Source organism: Bactrocera oleae, chromosome 2 (genome assembly GCF_042242935.1).
Source record: "Bactrocera oleae isolate idBacOlea1 chromosome 2, idBacOlea1, whole genome shotgun sequence".
NCBI classification, from domain to species: domain Eukaryota; kingdom Metazoa; phylum Arthropoda; class Insecta; order Diptera; family Tephritidae; genus Bactrocera; species Bactrocera oleae.
The window spans coordinates 32,724,747-32,746,191 of NC_091536.1; the positions used below are offsets into that span (position 1 = coordinate 32,724,747).

The window sequence follows — 21,445 nt, forward strand, 5'->3', positions numbered from 1 at the left end:
AATGTGGATAAAATTCAAATTACACCTGCAGAAGCTACACGCGCAAGACAGGTTTCCACAAAGCAAACAAAAGGCAAAAATATTTGTGCCACCAAATTCATTTCTGAGAGTGACAGATTAACACGATACTGCACTCGATTTTCATCTTCACCGATTCAAGACATCTCTGAATCGTTATTGGAAATAAAAAACAAAATATTGACAATTTTTGGACTCGTCTCCAAACGGCTCATGACGCCATAGTAGATTATGACAATTCAGATCTACCACACGATTTTAAATCATCGGCTTACGCACTATACGAAAATTGCTCAGACCAGTACGAAGAAACAAAAGCTATGATTTCTGATCAATTAAAGCTAATAAAAGCGATTGCACCTACTCCACATCCGAGAGTAGAGCTGCCACAAATTCAAAGTCAAGAGGCAAGTTCGGGCATCCATCTCGAGGTGCCCGCATGTGACACAGAAATATTTTATGGAGGTTATGAAGAATGGCCGTCCTTCCGGGACATGTTCACTGCCGTATATATCAACCATCCAAAATTATCAAAAGCGCAAAAATTGTATCACCTCCGATACAAAACTAAAGGTCAAGCAGGCGCAATAGTAAAACAGTTCGCACTAAATGACGACAATTTTAATTTGGCTTGGGAAGCTCTAAAATCCAGATATGAAAATGAAAGAATATTGGTCGATAACCAAGTAACGACACTATTAAACTTGCCTAAGATTCAAAAAGAAACCAGTGAAGAGTTTATAAGACTACAATCCACTGTTTCAAACTGTTTGTCGGTTTTATCGACACAAAATATTCCCACAGACAGCTGGGACCCTATACAGGTAAACATATGCACTGCCGCATTACCAGAAAAATCGTTACTTTTATGGGAGCAATCGCTCTCATCACGAAAGAAATGCCCCGCGTGGCAACAAATGAAAGACTTTCTAACTACCCAGTACGAAATCGCTGAAAGGGTAGATAAAAAACTAATTAAAACAAAAATTGTTCAAACGACCTAAAAAGAAGCTTCAATAGACCCCAAGCTAGTAGCAAAAATAAATTAAACAGAAGCTTTTACAAAACGCAATCGTTCACATCCGAACAGAATAAGCATACGTCATGCGAACTATGCACAAGAGGGCATAAACTACAATCTTGCGAGATATTTAAAAAATTAAAAATTCACGAAAGAAACAATTTTATAAGAACAAAAAGATTATGTACAAATTGCTTGTCACATACGCATGCTCATAAAAATTGTAAAAGCAAATTCAATTGCATCTACTGTCGAAAAAGACATCACACAATGCTTCACTACAGCACATTTCCCAGCTCACCCCAAAAGAGTGCATATATTAGTATAAAAAGAACCACGGGTTTAGTTTCAACTATCCCGAAAACCACAATACCGAAAATTGTCTAATGACACCATGTTGCTCAAAGGCACAAACCACTCAAACGCTACACAGCGAAATACAAAATAGGGCATTACTACCCACAGCAGTCATCTCCATCGAACACCGAGGAGAACTGTTTAAACTTAGGGCCTTAATAGACCAAGGATCACAACGTTCTTTCATAGCGTCTAGGGCACAAAATAGGCTACAACTGCCAACAAAACAAGCCAACTTTGAAATCACGGGAATGGGCGGAAGAGTAGTCCAAAACTCAAATAATATCTCCCCCATTACCCTAATTTCCCCCCAAGCGGATAAGAGAATTAAAGCAGAAGCTATAGTCTTACCGCAGCTAACAAATATGCTTCCAAGCTATCATACAAATAGCAAGCATTGGTAAAAGGTTTCACACCTGAAGCTAGCAGATCCCAACTGCAATACCCCCGCTCAAATAGATATAATAGTAGGCAGCGACCTTATACCGCAAATAATGCTTGAAGATGTTGAAAAAATTTCAACGACCCTTCTAGCCCAAAATACTATATTCGGTTGGATTCTAAGTGGACTAGTTACTGAACCAGTTTCCACATCAACAACTCAAGTTGACGAAAATTCAAAAGAACACCTTAATTCACAATTAAGGAAATTTGAGGAGTTAGAAAAATGCCCCCTCATATCAATTACAACCCCAAAGGATCAGTATTGTGAAGACTTCCACAAAGCCACAACTACTCGATCAAATAATGGTACCGGCCATTACCGGTCATACGACTACCACTAAACTCCCAATGTTCCAACACTCCACTAGTTGGCAGAAAAAACCAAGTAAGAGTCCCTTCTGACAAGATCAGGTTTAAAAACACAAATATGTAACTTTTCGACCCCGCAGGATGGCTTCTGCCAATAATGATACAAAAATCCTGCTTCAAAAATCTTGAGTTATGTGGCGCGCTACTACTTGCCAAAATCGCACTTAACATAACATATAACAAAACTGTCCAAAGATTGTCAAAAATCGACACCTCTCTTACTATAGTGCCTGATAGTTGACAACATTTTCATAATGTATAAAACTTCAAAAATAAAGTTAAGGGATCACCATATTTACAATGTGATACAGTGACGCACCCAGACTTACAAAAAGCAAAGGTCGCACTTATCGCAACTATCTAAGCGCTCATCAAACGGGTAGTTTATGGGAAACACTTTTAAAAGTTGTAAGTCTCAGTTCAAAAAAGTGAGGGAAACTCACAAATCTCACTCTCGCAAGATCCCTCTTCAAAAGTTTGAAAGAAGCACCCATTCTGGCCATATCTGAGCCAGGCGTGGAGTCGCTATCCTCATAAGTCGATAATAAAGAGATTGCAAATAATTGCTGATAATACAGAAAAGGCAAATCATAAACAGTCGGCATAAAAAATCGATACAAGGAAAAAATCGTAAATACAATCACTCCTTATTGTATTGCCAACTATAAAACCAAAAAAATTGTCAGAATATAGTTGCGTATCTCAAGTCTATACCACAATACAAATCGCAAGCAAAACCACTTGTTCTTGATAAGTTGATTAAAACCAAAATTGCTTCTTACAGCTAATATTCGCGCCTCGGCTACTCCATCAACAGAACGCCGAAATACATTCAACAGCACATACATATGTGTAATACTAGGCAAAATATTCGCCTAGGGGGCCCATAATGTTTAAATGAGCTAAGCCTCAGTACCACCACTCTCTCCGGTAACAACTGGCGCACCCTAATGCAACACACCACACCAGAGAACAATCACAGGTTCTCACCACTCGATGAAAACACACCATAACACGGCACCTGTACATCTAACAAAAGGGACGGGATCATCGCTCTCACATCAACATTCGCTTATCGTCCACAGGGCTGAGCGTCACATCATAACATTCGCAAAATCACATCCGTCTCGTCAACAGGCCTAAGCGAGTTGCTTCCTTTTTTTCGTTGATACGAAACCTCCTGCGCGCAACTGCATTCGATCGACACCGCTCCGGATTCTTCTGCGATACTTCAACGGTCCTGCATGACACGTGTTGGAAGCCGGTTGTTTCATCGCATCCCCAGTCATTTCACCCACCATCGAATCTTCACGAGCGGCTACGCTAATTAAATAAGTGTCACCTAATAAAACTTTACTCGTTTTAACCAAAGAAAAAAAATACATTTTGTTCGGGAGTTCATACGATTTAAAGTGAGGTGTTTATAGGTCCAAATATCTCGGTGGGGTTCCCTAGTATTAGATACAAATTATTCAATTATCTTGACGCTATATTAAAGGATTAACGCGATATTTTGGGATAAAGTTCAGTTTCTGCAGTACCACTGTAAAGCAAAATCGCACTTTACATGTACATAAATTGAAAATGGCAGAAATAAATCTTCACCAGTTTCATGCATCTGCTATTTCTCGCACGTTGGATCAGGTGCGCAAGGCGCACGCATGTGAATTAGATGCATCCAAGGCTAAGCAACTGTTGAATTCGGCGAGATACCATTACGACCGCATGCTTGTAAATCACGAGGCTCTCCTCAGTCTTGCGAAAGACGAAGAGTTGGAAGTAAATTCAGCATGGTATGACGTCACCGAAGAAATGTACAACGTCCTATGTTCCAGTCTTATGCGCTTACGTTCGACGAAAAGTGACGAGTCATACGCTCCCAGGGAGGGCCATATAGACTCGCCGGTCGAGTTAAAGTTGGAGCGTTACATATTCCATCAGTTGATGGCGCGTTACATAATTGGTTGGCATTTAAGGACGCGTTCGAGACTTTAGTGCACAACCGGGAATTGCCCACCGCACAAACTCGGTAAGTTGCGGCAAGCTGTTCCCTGCTCATCAGTGCCGTTAGTTGGTGGTGTTTATTCTGAAGGTTACGAAAAACAGTAGGATGCATTAACTATACCTATCGTCGTATCAAAGCTCAATCCTACAACAAAGCGCGAATGGTGCATGCACTGTTCTCCAACGGAGTTGTCAAGCTTATTGGATTTATTGAAATTCTTGGAGAAAAGGGCCCAAAGTCTGTCAACAGAGCTTGTTCGGGTCGCAGATAGTCCCGACACAGTATCCGGCCGTCCATATCAGCGCTTATCAACCACGCGCACCGTCAAATGCAACCATGCAATGGAAGAATCAAAGTGTCAGTATTGTCAATGCCCTCATAAGGTTACGCGTTGTCCAACCCCTTTGAACTCACCACCAGAGAAACGTTTAAATGTCCTCAGGAAATCAGGCTTATGCTTTAATTGCTTAAGGTCAGGGCATATGTCTAAACAGTGTCCCTCTGGAGGATGTCGCCAATGTGGCCGCAGGCACAAAACCATTTTTTGTCGAGATTCACAGCACTCTACTTCCCTTCCCGCCACGAGGAGAGTAGTAACTGCTACCAGTACTAAGCCGAAGCCCTGTCAACCGTTAGTACCAGCTCAAACCACGTTATGACACCACGACTCTGTAATTGGATGCCATGCTCGGGGTGACCAGATCATACTTCTTGCTACAGCGTGTGCATATGTCTCTGGAGACAACTCGAAGGAACGACTGGCGAGGATTTTATGTGATTGTGGATCACAAGTAAGTTTTATTACAGAACGCTTTGCTAATGCGTTGAATCTCCATAGAAGTAGCTATGACGTAGCGGTCGAGGGTATTGTTGCATTATCCTGTACACGCACCAAGGGCGTCGTGGCAATAACACTCAAGTCAACTGACTTGCTAATTTTCTGTGGCAATTCATGCCTTCGTCATTAAATCTATTACCTCGGTGCTTCCAACAGCACAAATCTTTGGAAATCAGTATAAACACTTGGCTGGTCTACAAATGGCAGACCCGCATTTTGGTACTAAAGGAAGTGTTGATCTTCTGCTAGGAGCTGACGTTTGGGGTCTCATTTTGAAGGGAGATACTATCAAGGGTGATCCTAACGAACCACAGCACAACTTACGAGTTTGGGTTGAGTTATTTTTGGGCCTGTATCAAAATCTTCAGTAAATAAGTCAGGATTGTGCTCATATAGGGCTCAAATTTTGGAAGAGTCTCGTTTGGACGAAATTGTAAGCAGCTTTTGGAAGCTCGACGAGGGGTCTTATACTGACGAGATTATTGATGATGAATGCGAGCGAATATTCTCAATGACGCACACACATCAGAAAGGCGTTAAATGGCGCGCTTACTAATGCCAGCTAATGCATCACCCCTTGGAGACTCTTATGGCAGTGCCTTAAGACAATTTCGTTTGGAGCGTCGACTGGCCTCCGATACATTATTACGTGATAAATATATTGCTTTCATTAAGGAGTATATCGACCTAGGGTACATGGAAGCTTTAGGTACATACAGTGATTCCCGTCGTATATATCACATTCCGCATCATGACTTCCTCACGAGCTGTAGTGACGTTAAAGAAACGGTCACTTTAGTCCAAAATGTATCTATGATTTTGACGGCTGGCTGTTTTAGGCTACGGAAGTGGAACTCAAATAGAGCCGCCGTTCTGGCGAAAATTGGTGAATCAGCTTCTATACATGAATGCTATATTGACGTCCTTATAGCTACGATGTTAGGGTTGCGTTGGAATCCGGTAAGTGAAGAGTTGTTGTTTAAGGTATCACTGAAACACTATGATGAATCGCCAATGAAGCCATGAGTTCTCAGTGACGTAGCCCAACTGTATGACCCCACTGAAATTCTGGCACCAGTCATTATATCGAGCAAAGTTTTTATACAGACTCTTTGGTCTGCGAGTATGTCTTGGGATAAACCACTACCGAAAGGTCTGTGCAATATCTGGTCTAAATTTCGGGATGATTTGTGTACTCTCGCCAAGGTTCGTGTACCATCATTGCTCACCGCACGTACTATGATTGCGCCGCTGAAAGGCGCCACAATCCCTCGACTCGAACTATAGGGAGCTCCCTATTAGCCAAGACGATTGATAATGTTCGCAAAGCGCTTAGTTTGGAGGATGCCTCTGTACACTTACTGACGGTCTCTAGTATTGTCTTGTGCTGGCTATGCATACAGCCAATGTTATTAAAACCATATGTTGCCAACAGGATTCGGCAAATACAAGAATTGACCTTTATAGATTGCTGGCATTATGTACGTTCGAAACGTATCTATCAGTTTTCGTATGTATGGCTACCAAAACTGTGAACACCGGGTTGGTGAATGACTTGTCATCAATGGCGATTATAGACGCTTTCACGCGTTTCGTTAGTCGACGCGGTCTGTGAAGCGACTTATACAGTGATAACGCTACAACTTTTGTAGGAGCCAATCGGGTAATGAGGGAAGATCTAGCTGCTTGACACAATGAACAGAATTAACAATATCTTGCCATATTGAGACAAGTTGGCACTTTAAAACACCTAGTTATCCCATCAAGGTGGATTGTGGGATGCTGCTGTGAAGTTCGCGAAACGACATCTGGTACGGGTAATATGTAACCAGGCGATGTGGTATTCGCAATTACAAACGCTGGCGGCACGAATTGAAGCCTGTTTAAATTCGCGCCCACTTATACCGCTGACTGATGATCCTGAAGACAAATATGCGCTAACACATGGGGACTTTCTCATTGGCGCTCCCCTTATCGCAACGCCAGAACCTACCGTAGCGGAAATTCCTGTTAACCAACTAAAGCACTGGCAGAGGCTACGACGAATACATCAACAGTTCAGACATCGGTGGAGTGAAGAGTATTTGTTGGAGACATTGTCCTTGTCAGACATGAAAACCTTCTCCCAACACATTGGCGATTGGGTCGTATAACAGAGGTTCATCCGGGCAGGGATGGCCTGGTACGCAACGCAACATTGATTACCTCTTATGGAGTGTGCACCCGGGCAGTGCAGAAACTGTGCTTACTCTTACAACCCGACGATTTCGAATCAGTAGCTTCGACCGGGCAGGATGTTTAAGATTTATTTTCTATTATTATTTTATATCACACGATGCACCCTGTGCAAAGTGTTTCTCTATTTTCTATCATTCCGTACTTCAATTATTTGCTTTAACTATTGTACCAGAGAACTTAAAACAACGAGAAGATGCAGGTTCGACAGCGAACAATTTGTAGGATGTTATCAAGGAGTTCACCTCACATGCACAAGAAACAAATAACATTTCTCGTTTTTATAACAGCGGTGAATCTGTAAACATACGCTCTCTTAACATAACTAAACGGCGAATATTGAAGAGAATATAATATGTATGCCAAATTGGGAATATTGATATGTTATTTGAAACATATTCCCTTTTATTGAACTATTATTTATTATTATTTTTAAATTATTTTATGTTAATTCATTCTTACTTTCTTGTGAGTTATTAATAATAATTTAAACATATTTTGATATATTTCTTAAAATAATTCAAGTGTCAAATAGAGTCATAAAAGTACAGAATTGTGTTTTGCCGTCGCCATTTTCATATCATGTGTAAAAATATTTATAAATTTGTCTACAAACAACATATGTATGTAAATATGAACATTCATTACTTCATGTGAAATCTCCGTTGCTTTTATGTCAAAGAGTCAATCTGTCGAAGGACTGACGCGACGACAAAACGTCACAACATTGTGTTGTTGGTAGAAAATCTGAGATGTGCCGAAAAATAAACGAACGCTCGCCGATTGTCATCGCTTCCCTTGCCCCTCTAACAGCTTTGTCAACAAATCATTGTAGGTATGTATGTTTTTATATGAACATACATACATATTGACGAAGATTTTTGCGAGCCACGGAAAAATTTTTTAGAATTGTGAAATATTTTAAATCGACAAAAGCTTTGTTGATACTTTTGTCATTGATTTCTGTGTTTGCAGGGTTGTCACTTTTCCCTTCTAGAGGAAACATCAGAAAGATGTTCAATTTATGATTTCTAGCTAGCCATCGTCGCGAAAAGACGCTTGTGGGCAACCGCATGCTCGGGGAGATGTGTAAGGCGTTTACTTTTATGAATGAAACGACTTAGCTTATTGATTGTGCGCCAGCGATCATGAATGGAAATGTTGTTGGTGTGTGATTTACTACAAATTTAGGATTTGTCAATTTGGCTGCCATATTGATTTCTGGTGCTGATGGTATTTGAGACAATTGTTGTTTTTGTACAACAATGTTTGTATTTTGCCTATTGGCTGACGTACTTACATTTGTACGCTTAAATGTGTGTAGATTTGTGTATGCATTACTTATTTTGCGCGGTCATACGCATATTTGTACATACATACTTACATAAAGAGCAGTGCGCTCACATGTTTTTATTGATAACTGATAATATATTATTACAAGTATATTATATTATATAACATATTGATGTACATATGTACATACATAAATTATTAATTCTGTAACAATTGATATTAGAAAATTATGAAAATAGTAATATATAATTTTTTGCATAATCTTTCACATTTTATCAATGTAGCATTTGTGCAAAAAAATCATATTTTATCAATTTTTCATCATAAAAATCGTTTATATGGCAACAAATAATCATGCATATGTGAAGTAGCATTTGTATTTTTTGTTTTCTCATTCATTTCATTTCATTTTTCTGTTTATGTTGGGAGATACGTAATTTGTCAGAGAACGCTGTTATAAATTCTCACTTCTGTTAAATAACAGCAAATATTATAGAAAATGCTGAACTCCTTGATCTCAAATTTTCAGCCAACCAATCGAGCATCATACAAAATTCTCTTTGCACCTTCTCGTTCATTTAAGTTCTCTGATTGTACTATTCCTGTAAGTTCTTTCTTCTCCTTTGGATCGCCGCAATAAACGGACGTGTTTAGTCCTGCTTTTTATTGAACAATTATATTGCTTTGCTTTTTTAAATTTCTTCTTTAAAAAGGATTTTTTGTTCCATAATAATTTTTTCGGAAGTAGTGTTATGTAATCTTTAGATATCAGCATTGACAGTGTGGTTAGGCTTCACTAAATGAAGATTTCTATTTTATGTTTTTAAATATTATTTTATGTTTACACTTTTGAATTCATTATCGCATATTAACTTAGTGAAATGTCAATTTTCAGATCTATAAAGGGTAATTATGTACTTAATGACCCCCACTTCGGAGGGGGTTGGGGTTGCAGATGGTATGTGAAGGGAGTCTGCGAAATACAATTTCAGTGGATTTAGCCGTCGGCCACCCTTCAAAAAAATTATATGAAGGGTTAAAATTTCTTGAAAACAGCATATTCCCAAATTCCTTTCTGAAAGGAGTTTGACGCGATTGAATTATGAACACCCCGGTTTTTGACCGACCAGGGTTATATTTTTGAAGCGCAGCCGAAGGCCGCCAGAGCGAAAAGGAGTTCGACGATCTCCGATATTCATTCATTCCATAAAAACGCGGCACAAAAGAAATTTTGACTATTACATTTCTTCAGTATATTTTTTTAATTTTTTAAGGGGTGACCGACCTTCGAATTCATAAAAAGGACACTTAATTGTGTCACCCCTTACAACCCCAACCCCCTACGAAGTGGTGGTCATTAAGTACATATTTACCTAAGAGTCAAACCACCACCATTTACTAAAATGACAAAAAAAGCTGTACGTGATGGAAAATTTTTACAATAAAATTTGTAATCAGGACACCTCAAACACCTCCAAAACAATTCTCATCAATACCAGTCTGACCAGTTTTATTTGTATGATAATTAAGAATTTTTTTATAGATTTATTCTTCTGTTTCGATATCTTTTCAATGGTGAGATCATCGAATGAATCTCATAGTTTTATATTCTCCAAACAATTGTAATATTTTATTTTGAAGAATATTATATACCGTCCGTCGTCTAGCTCGGTATATACTCGTATTCCTATTTCCCTTTTGTTAAATGCTTTTTTAAAATGGTTTCTAAATTATTTTCTAAGTCAAAAACGGTTATATAAATCTTTTATCTTTGTGTTTTGTTTCTGTATCATTAGTACTATGGTCTGTTAAAAAAATTTGGGGTTTAAACCTATTTACAACAGTTTCAAAAATTTGTCTATGGCCTTCAGATTGTGAATGACTGGCGTCTAAATGCGTTAATTCTGCTAGGAAAGTCCACTACTAGATTTTCTTTGCACTAATGTAGAACATATTTATATTAAATTCATTTTCAGTGTTTTAGCTCGTTGCCCGATATAGCCGCCAGTATGCCGGTGCAAGCCTTTTGAATGGCCTCCACGTCTGCATGACGCTTTCCTTTCATCGGCAAATGCATATTTTCGAAAAGGTAGAACTCGCACGGTGCCATATCAGGTGAATACGGGGAGTGGTTGATTGTTAATATTTTTGTATGTAATATGTGTGATTTTTGGTCAAATAATCGGCCGCAAGCGTCGAGAGACGGCGCATTATCGTGCAACAATCGCCAACTTCTATCTTCGCGATATTCGGGCCGAACAATAACTTCACTTCCAATCGATGAAATGCCATGAAATTCTTACTAGAAGTCGATAAATGATAGCAGATTCTAACGCACCAGTCGACATATAGATGGCGCCACTAGAGTTTACTTTGTTACTTTTTTATACTCTCGCAACCTGTTGCTACAGAGTATAATAGTTTTGTTCACCTAACAGTTGTTTGTATCACCTAAAACTAATCGAGTTAGATATAGGGTTATATGAATATAAATGATCAGGATGAAGAGACGAGTTGAAATCCGGGTGACTGTCTGTCCGTCCGTGCAAGCTCTAACTTGAGTAAAAATTGAGATATCTTTATTAAACTTGGTAGACATGTTTCTTGGTACCGGGAGACGGTTGGTATTGCTGATGGGCGTAATCGGACCACTCCCACGCCCACCAAACGCCATTATTCAAAAACAAATAAATTGCCATAACTAAGCTCCACAATAAGATACAAGACTGTTATTTGGTACACAGGATCACATTAGGGAGGGCATCTGCAGTTAAATTAACCCTAATAAGTTTAATGTGCATATCTCCTAAGCCGCTAAAGCTATATAAACAAAATTCACTGGAAGAAAATGTTTTTAGAACCTCTACCTACAGTGTAAAAACAGTTGAAATCGGGTTGCAACTCCGCCCCATATAACGGTACTGTTAAAAACTACTAAAAGCGCGATAAATCAAGCACGAAACACGCCAGAGACATTAAATTTTATCTCAGGGGGCGTGGCACCGCCCACTTTTAGGTGAAAACCCATATCTTGGGAATTATTGATCGGATTTGCTTCACAGGCATAATATTATCAGAAAGGGATTCTCTTTGAATTTCCATAATATATCTCACAGATTGAGCGATATTTTTGATAAAATGTTCGCAATAGGGACTGGGGTCCAAATATACGGTACATAGTAGCTTGAACAGTTTTGGTTCAATTTGGACAATTTTTGGTTATAAGATGGCATACTTCAAGGGCATTATTTGTGGAAAGTTGTATCCCGTTATATGCATTGGTGCTTGATGTGTATAGTGAAAAGTGAAAAAATCAGAAGGAATTTAAAATTGTTTTATATGGGAAGTAGGCGTGGTTGTAAGCCGCTTTCGCCCATTTTCGCACTGGAAAATAAGAATATCAAAATAATACTACCGAAGTAGGTTAAAATCGGTCGTGTAAATGTGGGCGGTGCCACGCCTAACGTCCAATTTTGACAGCAGGTCTACTAAACCCGTTTTGTACCATCTAGGGTGTAAGATTTTATGTCTTTGACGCATTTATTTATAGATTTATCGCACGTTATATAGAGAGTGGGCGGTGTTATCATCCGATTTCTACCATTTTTACACTGTCGGAAGGTTAGCAATATTTTTCTTCTTTGAAGTTGGTTGTATAGCGTTAGCGACTTAGGAGAAATGTACATTAAACTTTCAGAGGGCGAGGTCACTCCCACTTTTAAACAAAATGTATACTGCAGATGCCCCAGCCTAATGCCATTCGTTATACTAAACACAGCCTTGTATCTTTTGTGGAGCTTAGTTATGTCTATTTATTGGTTATCGATTAATTCCGTTTTGTGGGCGGGGCAATGGTCGGATCGCACCCATCTACAATACCAACCTATTTTCCTATGGTGCCAAGATATCTAAATTTTTACTCAAGTTACAGATTTCACAGACGAACGGACGGACATTCTTCATTCTGGTCATTTATATAAATATATCCCTTTATTTAACTCGATTAGTTTTAGGTGATAGAAACAACGGTTAGGTGAACAAAACTAATATACTCTGTAGTAATATGTTGCAAGAGTAAAAATCAAAAATCTCCAACCGAAAATTATTAAGTGGTATTGCGGGTATATCTAGAAAATTTAGAAATTCAGTTTGAAATCTTATGCTTTTATTTTCATAAACAACAATTTAGATTGATGTAAACGTCAGATCGCCTGGCAATAATTATTTTTTTTATCTAGACAATAATTTCGCCAACATCTGCATAGGTATATTGCTACCAATATAGCCCATATACTGAGCCAGTTATAACTCAACTAATTATTTTGCATATTAGGGGAAATACTGCCAATTATACTTGTACATAATGCCCAGCAGCTTAATGCTTTGAATATTTGGTTACATTTCGATTCTACCGTTCCCAATATCTAGCATTTGTTCGAGAAATATTTGTGCTGATGGATCATTTTGCAATTGTACTCCCATTCTTATGAGCGATTGAAGTTTTTCGACGGGAAAGTAGAATGAGGAAATGTGTTATTCAAACGGCGCTCTTGTTCTTCCAAAAAACCATTTAGTGCATTCTGGCGGTAGTGCGGTGGCCGAGGTATTATATCACCGCGGAAAAGGTGTGTCGACGAACGGTCGGCATTCCTCTATAACGAAGCGGTAGGATGGCCCAAATCGGATCACCCGCTCAGTCTTCGGGCTCGGGTCAGGTCTTCAGCCGATTCTTCCATCCCGTATGAAATAGAGGAGATGGACTATTGTAATCCTTCTCTACCGACCCACGACTGAATAATGATTAGGCTGGAGAGGACCGAGGAGGTGCTGATACTCCGAAGTCCCTCGCCCCCCTTAGCGATGCAAAAGGGGCCATAAGCTATGTCTTCAAGAGGGTGGTACTCAGAATTCTCAGCATACGAGCCGGTGGTGGCGGATGAGAAGAACGTAAAGACTCAAACTTACTTATTTGCAATAGTAGCAGTTTCGCTACTTTTGAGAACGTAGGTTTATAGAGAAGGTTCAATTGCGGACCACCAGAATTGTCAAAATCCAACAAAGTATGATTAGTGGATTTAACCTCCGCTAGCTCGAAAGAAAAAATATTAATAGTGGTGAGGGAACAGAGTTGAGCCTTGAATGAAAATTATGCTCAGAGATTTGCTTTGATTTTACAGCCGCATGTTAGTCGTTTGGCTTATATTTTTATACGTTTATATGCAATCATATTTATTGATATGGATATCATTTTGGGAATTTTTATGAATGCATTCGAAACTGATAACATTCTAATAAAATTATGCAATTTTCAAATTAATATTTGTAGTCAATACGTAAATAAGACCTACTTTTTGTGTATTTATTATGTTTGATAATATAATATACTTTCATATATATTCGTACATATGTACATGCTACATATATGTATATTATATACATACTATAGACATAATATACTGTCAAAATATACTATAAACTTAATATATTACAAAAATAATTAATATAAATCGTGCCTCTCATGATTTAAAACTTATAACTATATCATGCACATACATACATATGTATGTATGCACACCTTCACGGATTTAAATCACTATATTATCACTTATCAGTAAAAACGTACGCACGCACTGCTCTATATGAACATACATGTGTGCGTGTGACATTGCCACACAAATAAGGCATACACAAACTTTATTTTCTTGTTTTATGGATACGCCAAAGGTGGGTGTAAATCTTCCAAAGATATTGATGGCCCGTACCATCAATTATGCCCGATTCACATAAAGTGTACAGCGCATATGTGCCAAATCATCCCCTTGCTCTCAGACCTGTGTTTTCCTACGGAACTACCGTTAGGCTTTCCTTCGCAGGGCAGGTATACAATATTGCTCCTTTATTTGTATTCCCTTATGTGGACGTCTTAATTTTGTCTTGCAGTATCTCAGGACTGCGCTCTCGGTCTTTCAGCAATTTCATCTTCGCAGGCCTTGTGCATAATATCCGTTACTATGCCGTATACTAAATCACAGGCAATTTGGGAAGACTATGACTTATGACTCACAACATCAGTGGAACGTATCTCTAGTTTCTCGAAGATTATTCGCCTTTCATTTCGGAAACTGAGACATTTTACCCGTTTCAATGTAATTTTCACAGTACATGCAATACGATGTTTCAACGTGTTTGAATTTATAAAGTTAAGCTCTGAAGCATCCGTGGCCAATTAAAACTGTGTGAAGTAATAATTCACCACGCCGTGTTCGCGCATAATCCAGTCTTGAGTACTGGGTATCAAGGAATGGGTCCACCTTCCCTTACTTGACACATTTCACCTTTTCTGCCATTTATTGAGGCACTTCTCGTTGATTTTTCGAAGTTCTTGAGCATGCTGGTTGGAGGTTTTGCCGTGTCAAATGTCACGTACCAATGAACAACGCAATGCTGTCATGTCTATGGGTAGTCTACCTGAAATAAATCTTATTGCATCATCTGATACAGTTCTAAACGCACAGCACGTTCTTAGTGATGCTAGACTGGGTGTTGAAACCAATCCTCTCATATAAGAACTATATTTGATTGCTGGTAGTCAAATTGGCACCGCATAAAAAACTTGTCAGTAGCTTTATCTTTTAATGTCTAGGGCCCCGCGCATTATCCTAGCGATTATAGACACAGACCGTGCCGCTTTGATATGAGGGGCGATTAGGTGCTGTTTGAATGAGACTCTATGGTCCAGGATTTCCAAGTATTTGAGGTGAGGGCTCGATTTTATGGTGTTCCCATTAATTCTGATCTCAATGGTTCCAACTTTCTTTCGATTACTCAACAACGCCACCTCAGTTTCTCTAGCAAATTTTTAACGTGGCATACTGCAGCTTCACTGCAATTGTTCTTCGCTTCTTTTAGGGTTTTCGCCACCACTACGACCGCGATGTCGACCGCATATTCTACTATGTTTACTGTGTTGTACCAGACAGGACCAAGAATTGACCTCTTTAGCCAGAACGCTGTCTTCGAAATAGCTTGCCACAATTCGACAAAGATAATCCGGGACCTTTTGCTCTTATAATTATCAGTTTCAGTTCCTCATAAGACCCCTTTCGGAATTTCCTGCATGTTTATTTCAAATAATGGCACTTACATGGGTTCACATCTTGGAAACAGGGCACGAACTACCTCTTCTTCTTGATCTTCCCAGTTTCTGCATCACTAACATGGGTTGGTGGTCACTATGGGTATATATATTGGAGACTTGCCATGATGTCTGTGAAACTATCGATGAGCTTACAAAGGTGATGTCAATGTAAGACGATGCCCTGCATTCAATAAAAGTTGGCTTGCGTCTGTTGTTAAGAAGAGCAAAGTCAAGATTTTGCGAATGATGATAGTAGGGCTACACCTTTCGCATTTGTAATTGTACTTCCCAATTCGACCGCCCATGCATAAAAATTGCCAGCTACCACAGTATATAAACATGTATGTATATTTATGATAGTTTGTATGCAGCGGTCTTGTATCCGCTTGGTATTTTCAGATGTTATCCAAACTTTTAATTAATTACCAAATCCAAAACTTTTAAATAACAACTACATATATAAATAACTAGCTTTTGCCCGCGACTTCGTCCGCGTGGAATAGTGACTTCCGGCATATTTTTGGTTCTTCCCACATAGTTCCCGTTCTTGCGAGATTTTCGGAATGGTCGAGTTCCCGCAGAATTTTCAGGATAAAACCTATGTTTTTTTTTCGAGTTCCAAACTATATCTGTACAATTTTTAAAGTAAATTTAATTATTTTAAAGAACTTCTGCATATACTACATTTTTTGTTTTATTATCTTGTGGCAGAAAAACATATTGATTTTCGCCACAACCCGATCTTGAGAACGCGACATACCTATAACTGGCCGTGCGAAAAACAGTCTTGGCGTAAATCGATCCCCACGTGTTTGAATGTTTGCCCCTGTGATTTATTTATTGTGACTGCGAAAGATAATTTAAGCGGAAATTGTATTCTTTTAAAATTGAAAGGTAAGTCGTTGGGTATCATTTGGATGCGGGGTATGAGGACTGTTTGACCAACTGCTGGACCAGTCAAAACTATTGCAACGATGACGTTATTGCGCAGAAATTTTACTTGAAGTCGGGTCCCGTTGCATAAATTTGGTGGTTTGAGATTTCTTAGTAAAATTATTGGGGCACCTATTTTTAACTTAAGAGAATGTGGGGGAAGGCCGCTTGGGTTCAAGGAATCGAGGAACTCCTGTGGGTAATGAACTACATCTTCTTGACCCATCACAGTATCAATGGATGTGTAGGTTACAATATCTCCTGGGAGTTTACTCAAAATTATATCATTTATTTCGTCAACGCTACTATTTCTTGCCGCCAATATTGCTCTTTGACACATCCATTGATGGTCCTTGTTTTCTATTTGGCTGATGTCAGGGTAGTTACTAATTCCTCGATGTTGCCCACTTTTACTCCTAAATCTCAATCAATTTCAATTTTATTATTAGAATGAGGTATTTTCCCGTCTCCTACAGAAAGTAATTTTGAAGGGAAAGTTATACCGCCTTCCCCCAAATGTGCTCTCATATTTGTCGATAATTTTAAAATATTTGCAAATTTCCATAATGGAGAACTTTTAAGGCAAGCCTTCACAATGTCTGCTCTAGCTCCCCTTACTATTACCGGTAAAGTTTGGCGAAAGTCCCCAGCAAACATAACAGTAATCCCACCCATGATTTTATCAGAGCTTCTAAGATCTCTAAGAGTTCTGTCTAGAGCTTCTACGTGAGCTCTATGTATCATGGTACATTCGTCCCAGATTATTAGACTGACGTCTTGTAAAATTTTCCCCAAAGGGCCATTTTTGCGTATAGAGCACACGCTATCTTTCTCTAAAGACACAGTTAGGGGCAGTTTAAAAGTGGAATGAGCTGTGCGTCCACCTGCTAATAAGGTTGCAGCAATACCTGACGACGCTACTGCCAAGGCTAGCTTTCCTAGAGACCTTACTTTTGCTAATATAATATAAGATTAGTGATAAACGTCTTGGCGGTCCCACCGGGAGCATCCAAAAAGAAAATTCTTCCTTCATTAAAACGAACACTTTTCATGACACAATTATACGTTGTCACCTGGTCATTAACTAATCTTGGTTCATTTTGTGTGATATACTCATTTAATTCATTTATGTTATATGGTTTTCGCAACGCTACTTCTAACGGGTCCAGAAGCGAATTATTTCTTTTTGCTGCAGGAAGCCCAAAGTCGGTTAGGGATTTATCTGAAATCTCATGAATTTTATCTTCAATTATGATTAGTCCATCATTGTATGTATCATCATTATATGCTAATGTCATATCCTGATTCTCATTACGCATTCTGTTTAATATATCTTCACATAAAGCATCACGAAATTTATTCCATAACTCTAAGGGGTCAGATGGTTGCCAAAATATAAGGGTAGTGGTAAATAATTCTCTTAATTTTGCAGCTGGCTCGGATATGATAGCATCGGACATGGTATTTTGCCAATGTTCATCTCCCTCCAGTAAACCTAATTCCTTGCAAGCGCCTTGGTACGTTTGGAAAATAACACCATTCACGGTTCTTAGATGTTGAAATGACATTGGATCGCGAACATATTGCAATAACATTCTTAAATAAAAACATACAGTTTGAGTTGGATGAATGTTATAAACACGGCCTAAAGTTGTGTCTTTTTTTACACCGGGATATCCCTCAACATCTTGCCCGCGTCTTCTTCTAGAAAATGAATTTTTTTGCCAAACGTAATACTGGGGAACTTCGTGATATAAAAGGGTTTTTGCAAAATCGTCGCTTTTGCAGAGATCAAAGAACGCTGTCAGTGTCGATGATGAAGGATTGTTCACACGATCTTGGAGATTTTCATTATTATAAAAATATACTCTTTGTCCATTTTCCAAATGAACGGCTAAATGAACTACTGCCGGAAAACGTTCATGAATAGAAAATTGGAAAATTCTCCAAAACGCCTCCGAGGAACTTATTGTATATAGCGACCATTTAGATATTTTTCTACTTCATCGTTATTACTTTGTAACGAAAATGTGGCTTGATCAGAACCTTTATGAATATACTTACAGATGTATTTAATAGCTTTGACTGATTGACAAAACTCTACGTTAATGTGTGCATTGAAAATTCGTGATAGCAGTGGATTATAGGGAACCACCCAACGATTATCCACGCTCATTTCTGTACCTTTTACACGAATTATAGCTGCGTTTCCACCATTATCTGGAGACCTGCGTCTGTAGGTTGGATAACCGTCATCCCGCGTTTGTGTTTCCGAAATAAAATGCCTAGGGAACTTTTTAGAACAAACGTTTTCTTTCATACATGGTGATGTAGGATTATGAAATCCGCAAGGACCATGTATCATATTTTTTATGACAATATTATGAAGAATCGGATCTTGTTGTATGTCAGGTATTTCAGCCGATATTATTGTATCTATAGAATCTGGTTGAACTTTGTTAGCCAGCCACAATAAAATGTGGGCGTGAGGTAAACCTCTTTTTTGCCATTCTACACTGTAAACAAAGGCTTTCGATGGGCCAAAAATATTTTTCTTCGTTAATAGGTCTATCATTTTCTTGAGTTTTAAATGAAATACCCTAGAAATTAAATCATGTCTATCATAAGAATGTTGATTGGGCAATAACTCACTTTGTATTTCTTGCCATTCGGGGTTACATGTAAATGTAATGAAGAGGTCAGGTCTTCCAAATTTCCTGACATATGTCATGGCATCTTGACTTTTTTCATTCATGAATCTGGAGGATCCTGTAAATGACGACGGCAATATAACGTGCTGGCCAATATTAGAAGCGTTTATATGTCCATCATTTACGACGGCATCTCTTAAATGAATGTACTCTTCTGCTCTCAATTTTTTTTGATTTCTTTTGATGAAGTCTAGCCTCTCAGAGATCATTTTTGCCGCCATATCTACACAATATTGGTTGAATAATCCTTTGAAATAATGTATACTGTTAAAGTAATTTATTTTCACCATGAATCTAAATGCATAAAACTGCATACATGAAACAGTTTTAGATGTAGCCGTAGTATTCTGCTGTGGAATCTTAATACAGTATCCGTCGTTTCCAAAGGGAAACAGTAAGGGATATTGAAGCGGGTCATAAGATCTATGAATTTCAGAAACTCGTTGAAGTCGACCATCTCTCGCAGTCAATACAATATCACGGGACCTTTGTCTTCATCTATCATAAGAACAGCTACTTCATCTACTACCGGCGCATTATACCGACCTCTATGGACATTAGGAGGTTTTACATCAGCATGAAAGATAAGTTTTAAATCATTCGGTGGTCTATTTTCTAGATTATACTTAAAACTTTGAATATACGTATTATGATCATGAAGATATGTTTGGAGAACGTCGATAAGATCGATTTGCAAGCTTGGGTTTAAATTTGAGCGCAAGGATACCTGATCTGCATGGGAAACAAAATATATTTGCAGGAATTCGGGTTGTGCCCCTACAGCTGGAAGTAAGTCACCGATTAAATGATAAACTTGCCCTTCGACTTTAAAAGTGGGCATAAAGTTTCCCTCACGAATTTCTTTGGCACCAAATGAAGTCATCTGAAATAATGTATTGTATTGTCTTGAGTGATTTAAGAAATGCTTAGATGATGGATGTGAGCCTGATATCAGTTCCTTTAAAACGGATGTTGGTTCCGGAATTATAGGTACTTATTCATTATATTCAATATATTTTTAAAACTTGAATGTTCGTATGGAAATATGTATGTATATTTCAATATGCGTATAAACTGTCGGCTTTTTTCTATTAACGCACGCCACGGTGTACATGAATAAGCCCTATAAGAAACTGCTGATGGGTTCACCACTACACTCACATTTATTAATTGACTGACAGTCAATATTCATGAACTGGAGAAACACGTACAGCAGAATTTTTGAGGGGAGCGAGCATGGCAACAAGTGAAAATTTCTTTTCATAATTTATTATTTAATTATAAAACTAATTTTAATTAAAAATTTTGAATTTATTAAAGAAATAAAAATTATATTACCTACTGCGCAAAAGAATTTTTCACTTGTGATATATTTACAGTCATAACTGACAATTTTCAGCTTTGATGGATTTATGGTCAGCAATGAGGCATGAGAGCGAGCAGTATAGATATATAGTGAATCAGTTCCGAATACCCATGTACCAAAGAGAGATACATACTCACACACATACGATTGTTTCATCAGTTTTTGCACAAAGCTCTTAAGAAAATGATAGTAACTTAGTTCTGCGCGCTGACAAAAATTTTTTCAGTTGTGACTGTCATATTACCGGTCAGATGACTGTCACTGTTCTTATAGGGAGGGTTGGTTTAGCACCTTCCCATACAAGTATGTATGTGATGTACATACTTGTATTATTGGCCGATGATGGTCGTCTACGTTTTTTTGTTACCCTCGCGAATGTTTGATTTTTTGCGAAAGACATATTGAGAGACATACATATGTACATGTGTGTAAATATATGCAAATATATTTGAACATGCGAATAAAGGAAGGCCATTTCAGCAATATTCACATATAAATATATGAACATTTGAAGTAAGTAGCTGTTTGAGTTCACAGATTAGACAAAATTGCTCGAATATCGTCTGTGGTGCTCCTTGTATAGCACACTTACTTATTGCAATGTGAAATATTTTGCCTAAATTCAAATCCTATCAGATATTTTTATATACTCTTATTTTATTTTTATAACCCTTGTTTATTAAATGATATTTTAATTCGAATTTCATTATTATTTCC

At 38.2% G+C, this 21,445-nt stretch overlaps 2 long non-coding RNA genes across 5 annotated transcripts in view; both read right to left on the reverse strand.

Moving 5' to 3' along the window:
• Positions 1-21,445, reverse strand: part of LOC118680048 (uncharacterized) — a 120,662-nt gene that overhangs the window by 47,346 nt on the left and 51,871 nt on the right. The window lies entirely within an intron of this gene.
• On the reverse strand, positions 3,245-3,656 carry LOC138858145 (uncharacterized). The gene is made up of 2 exons (XR_011397370.1): positions 3,567-3,656; positions 3,245-3,527 (listed from the first exon to the last, which is right to left on the reverse strand). It is a non-coding gene; the product is annotated as an uncharacterized lncRNA (long non-coding RNA).